This window comes from Plecotus auritus, assembly GCF_963455305.1.
Source record: "Plecotus auritus genome assembly, chromosome: 3".
Lineage (NCBI taxonomy): Eukaryota > Metazoa > Chordata > Mammalia > Chiroptera > Vespertilionidae > Plecotus > Plecotus auritus.
In genome coordinates, this window is record NC_137772.1 from 113332838 (window position 1) to 113338292 (window position 5455).

Genomic DNA, 5455 nt, shown 5'->3' on the forward strand with positions numbered 1-5455 from the left:
GGGTAGCTTTTATTCATTCATTTTTTCTCAGAATTTTATTTAAAAATATTTTTATTAATTTCAGAGAGGAAAGGAGAGGGAGACAGAGAAACATCAATGATGAGAGAGAATCATCGATCAGCTGTCTCCTGCATGCTCCCCACTAGAGAGATCAAGCCTGCAATCAGGACATGTGACCTGACCAGGAATCAAACTGTAGCTTCCTTATTCATGGGTCAACCACTGAGCCATGCTGGCCAGGCCAGAATTTTCTTTTACATTTTTCATTTTAACATGTGAACTTAAATGAGCTTGTTTTCGTATTAAAAATCTTGCTGATACTTTAATCAAATCATACTTAATTTATAATCAACATTGGGAAATTGATATCATTAAGGTTTGTTGTTTGCTTGTTTTTTTTACCCAAGAATACAATGTTACTGTCACGTTGTTCAAGTGTCAGTAATTGGGTAGCATTTAAAAATTTTATTTATACAGATTGTGCACATTTTCGTAAAGATCATTCCTAGGCATCTTATGTTTTGTTGCCATTGTACATTTTCTTTGATTATATATTTCATGTACTGTTTTAAAGGATATGTATTTATATGCATGTTATCTCTCTCTTCCTTTCTGAAATAAATTAAAAAATATGAAATGAGTAAGATTATTGATTGTTAGTAAAAAAATCAATATGAACTTTTGTTTCTTCACCATATAAGCAAGTATTCAGACATTTTTTTTAATATATTTTATTGATTTTTCACAGAGAGGAAGGGAGAGGGATAGAGAGCCAGAAACATCGATGAGAGAGAAACATCGACCAGCTGCCTCCTGCACACCTCCCACCGGGGACGTGCCCGCAACCAAGGTACATGCCCTTGACCGGAATCGAACCCGGGACCCCCCAGTCCGCAGGCCGACGCTCTATCCACTGAGCCAAACCGGTTTTGGCTATTCAGACATTTTGGGAGTACATGTCTATCACCATTTCCTGAACAAAGATTTTAAAAAATATATGGTAATACTGATTTTCAGAGAGAGAGGAAGGGAAAGGGAGAGAGAGACTGAAACATTGATGAGATAGAGATATCACTTCAATCGGCAGCCTCCTGCATGCCCCCTTCTGGGGACTGAACCCACAACCCTGGCATGTGCCCTGACCTGGAATCGAACCAGCAACCTCTTGGTGCCTGAGAGAATACTCAATCCACTGAGCCACACCAGCCAGACTGAACTGAGATTTAACAATTAAACTAAAGTCGCTTATTCTCACCTGAATGATTATGTCAATGAATGCGGAACAACCTACTAATTTATCTTGTGGATGTAAAACTTTTATTTAAAGTTTCAAAGGTGGGAGCGCAGCATTGGACTTTTAAGGATATAGGCTGCTTGAGGAAGGGGGCAGGCAGACCACCTTGGACAGCGCTGGAATTGGTCATGCTGAGTAGAGGTAGGAAATAGGTGGCCAGCCAGTTCATTTGGCTGCAGCTGGCCACTGGGTAAGATGCGCTTTCATTCCTTTCTGAGAGCCGGCCCATTTTATCCAGTTGGGTCAACATGGATTTCAGGGAAATTCTCATGATAGCTTCTAAAGGATAAGGAAACAACAGCATACCGAAAAGGTATAGTTTGGCAGTGGGTCCTCCCCAAAAAGATCCCAAAGTTAAGGGTGTCCAATCAGCAGCATACAAGCTTTTCTCAGAAGAAAAGTGGAGGAGCTCGGACAAAAAGCTTTAGAGAAAAAAAGGAGAAAAGAAGAACTAGTGAAAAAGTGAATTTAGCTAAAACATGAGAAGAAAGCAAGAGCTATGGCCAAGAGGACAAAGGACAATTTCCATGGTTAAATGGGATTCCTGTTGAGGAAAAGTCATAGAAAAGACAGGCAATGGAAAGCCACTAGTTAGGGAACAGACCAAGAGTATGAAATGGAAGAATTCTTAGAATACAATCAAGCAGGATCAGAGCAAGAACCTCTTCCCAAAGTTGAAAGTAAACCAAAGGTCCCCTTAAAAGTGCCCCACCATCATGAACTTCACTGACCTACTCAGGCTGGCTGAGGAAAGGCAGAATGATGTGAGAGTCCATGTCCCATGTGGTTCTGGGTTTGGGATCTGGAGAAGGGCTGTGGGCAAATGATGAGACAAGACAATAAATCATAATTTGGAATTAATAGGGGCAAGGCGCAGAGTCCAATGCAAGGGCAAGGACTTCACTAGTGCCCAGGCCCTGCCATCCTTTTATTCAATTTTAGATACACATATTGCCCTTAGGCAGGCAATTCCGGTAACAGAAAGACTATCTTAAAGGTCAGTAAATATTAGTAAAGATTTACTTTGAGACTCTTTGTTCAGGAAATTGCTTGAGCCACCATTGTCTCAGCTATACAATCAGTGCACAGCTTTGGCCCTTGCCAGAGCTCAAGTTTCACGAGCCTTCTGCATTCCTTGTTTACACTTTTCTGATAGTGAAGGCAATGGGTAGCTTCCAAGATCTCTCCCCTTCTCTTTTTCTTAATAAATGCTGAAAAGTGAATGCCACCTGAAGGGTTCAAGTCCTTTTAAGACTCTTCATTCCACATCTGCAGACTAGAAATAAACATAAGAGTAAAAAATGAGATAAGCAATAATGGTTATGCTGAGAGGCAAATGTAAGGAGATCCAGAGGAAGAGATTAAATTCTTTCATGTCTTTTTCAAATTTCTGCCAGACATCTAAGGAATTAGTTTGTAAGTTTGCCTGGGATAATTGTACAATGTGCTGTTGTAATTCTAAATTATCAAGGGTTGTGTTATCTTTACCCCAAGCACCAACGTGATTTTTTATTGATTCCCAATAGGGAATGAGGGGTGGGGGGTAATAACACAAACTTGGGAAAAATTATAATGACACTACAAAGATATTCTTTGCTCTAAGCTGTGGATTTTATCACCCATCCACAAGACTGTAGACTTTAATGCTGATAATTCTATCTCAAACTGGCTATCAATTCTTTTTTGTATAGACCGGTTGTACAAACTGAAAAGTTTGAACAGTTTGTACCATGGATGAAGCAGCAATGCCCACAGAAGTAAGTAACGTTACGAGGGCACAGAGTCCTGTAATTAACATTCCAGGAAATCTTCTTTTGTCTTTTTAAGATTTTTACCAGATCATGTAACATTTAGTAGGTTTGATGAGATTCTCAAGGCTCGGTTAGGTTAGTAGGAAACTAAGCAAAAGCTGGTTGTTTTAAAATCATGAGGGAATCCTTTTGGAATGTAAAATTAATACAATGGGATAGTGTGCAGCCTGTGTATGACACCTCATACAGATGGCTTGTAATATTAAGATGCATCTGGATGGGGCCTGAGAGGAGTACAAACGGATCAAATACACAGGCGGTGGCAAATACTGTCTTATTGGGAGTTCCCCTTTAAGATATGAATGGAATTATCTGAGCTATAGTTAAAACTATACTCTTTAATAGGTGCACGTGCAGCAGCTCATTTCCATTATGTATTTTGTAGGGGCCAATTGTCATGTTGAAATTGAGATCCAACAAATCCTCCTCCATGCCATGAAATGGAGTGATTAGCTTCAACATATAGATAGGATGCGTTCCCCTTCCATTTTAGGGTGCGATTGTTACTATACGCAAACCCACAGGGGCTCCAATCCACAAAGGAAAAACTGTTATTAAGTTTGCTGCTGGTGGGGTGGTCACTATAACATTCTTGTCAATTAATTTCTTCCTCGGTGGGGTGCCATTCATAAGACTTTTTACATAACGGCTTAGTGTGTGAGGGGGTGTCTTAGTAAAGTTACATTTTCTGCACCTCTCCCCAGAGCAAGTAGTGATAGTAGATGTATTTGGTCTTTTGCTTCCCCCTCCTTTGGTGTCCATGTTAGCCAGAAGCCTCTTTTTAATTTTACACACAAAGGAGCTGTGGTTTGGTTCTGTGTCATACAAAAAGGAAGCTAGGTGGTGATACCCATGTAATTATACTTTGCCCATATACTTCCTTGCCCGACCTGTGGTCCTCCTGGGTGACCAAGGTGTTTGGTGTTATTGGTGACTACGTTAGGCGGGGGATCAGCCCACATAAGGGGTCTTAACCATGGAGGGTCAGGAGCATAAGTCCCAAATACTTCCCCATTTGCCCCGGTAGCATTACTGCACAGCTGATGACTGCTAGCAGGGCAAGAAAGACGTTCTCAGGTGTTCTTGGGGTTCTGGTCTCCTCACAAATTCGATCAGCTTTCTGGACCATCTTCTTCACCATCCCCCAGGTGACCTCTGGGCTCCAATCCACAAAGGAAAGACAAATTACGACAATTTTTATATTATACCCCCTTATTTGTCTCGTCCTCCTCCCACTCCTTATCTTCAGTGGGTTGCTTGGGGCTGCTGCTTTCTGTGGCTGGGGTAGTGGATTATCTGCAGCTATAAGGTGTGGCTCCAGGTGCAAGGTCCTCCTTAACCTGGCCAGTTCCTCCCTCGCATCCATGTTGAAGTTTAATATTTCTTGTGGGAATCCACATGGGCTTCGAGAAATTTCCTGGAAATATACAAGCGTAGCCTTGACCAAATGTTAACAGGGTTTGGGTTCCTTCCATAAACCAGACTCGGGATCTTTCCATTTAACCAGACAGTTTTCCTTTGGCTCATTCTGACACCAGTTTATTTCCATGGGTGTCTTACCATCGGCATCAGAAATGAAAAAATTTAAAGTAATTAAGGCTTAGTGTAGTCTACCTACAGACAATTTCTCCATATTCCCCCTTTTCTGTTTTTCAAGTTGGGATTTTAGCCTATGATGCTGGCGTTCTATAATTGCCTGTCCCTGCGAATTATATGGTATTCATGTAATGTGCTGAATTTTCCACTTTTTACAACATTGCTGGAAATGACAGGTTGTGTAAGCTGGTCCATTGTCAGTTTTAATGATTTTTGGAATGGCCATGCCAGCAAAAGCAGCTTGGCAATGATTAATAACCTGTTTTGCCATTTCCCCTGTAGATGTAGTAGCCCATACGCCCTTTGAAAAGGTATATACAGAGACATGCAATGCCCCAAGGTGTCCAAAAGGAGTATAATGTGTTACATCCATTTGCCAGAGATATGTTCCCTTATCAATCCTCAAGGGTTAATTCCTGAATTAGGTCCTTGCGGCAGATGGGACATGCAAGTGGGACATTCTCTGATAATCTGTTTTGCCTGCTGTCAAGTGATGGAGAATTGTTTGGACAACATTTTGGCAGGCTGGTGTAAAGCTGATGAGATTCTGAGGCCTGTTTTAATAAAGCAACCAATTGATTAGCATGTGCATTTCCTTTTGTTATCTGGCCAGGTAATACACTGTGAGCCCTGATGTGAGTGTACAATCTGCTGAACTAGTTTAAATAGTAAAAAATAAACTTTGGTCACTGAGCCATTTTAACAGAGCAGTTTCAATTCTATTCACTAGGCCCACAGCATAAGAAGAGCCAGA

General features: G+C 41.1%; 1 pseudogene across 1 annotated transcript; it reads left to right on the forward strand.

Annotated features, from left to right (window-relative positions):
• Positions 1–1542: 1542 nt before the first annotated feature.
• Positions 1543–4989, forward strand: LOC308244137 (protein SPT2 homolog; annotated as a pseudogene). The gene is made up of 2 exons: positions 1543–2058; positions 4984–4989. The product of its transcript is annotated as a protein SPT2 homolog (transcript).
• Positions 4990–5455: the final 466 nt, after the last annotated feature.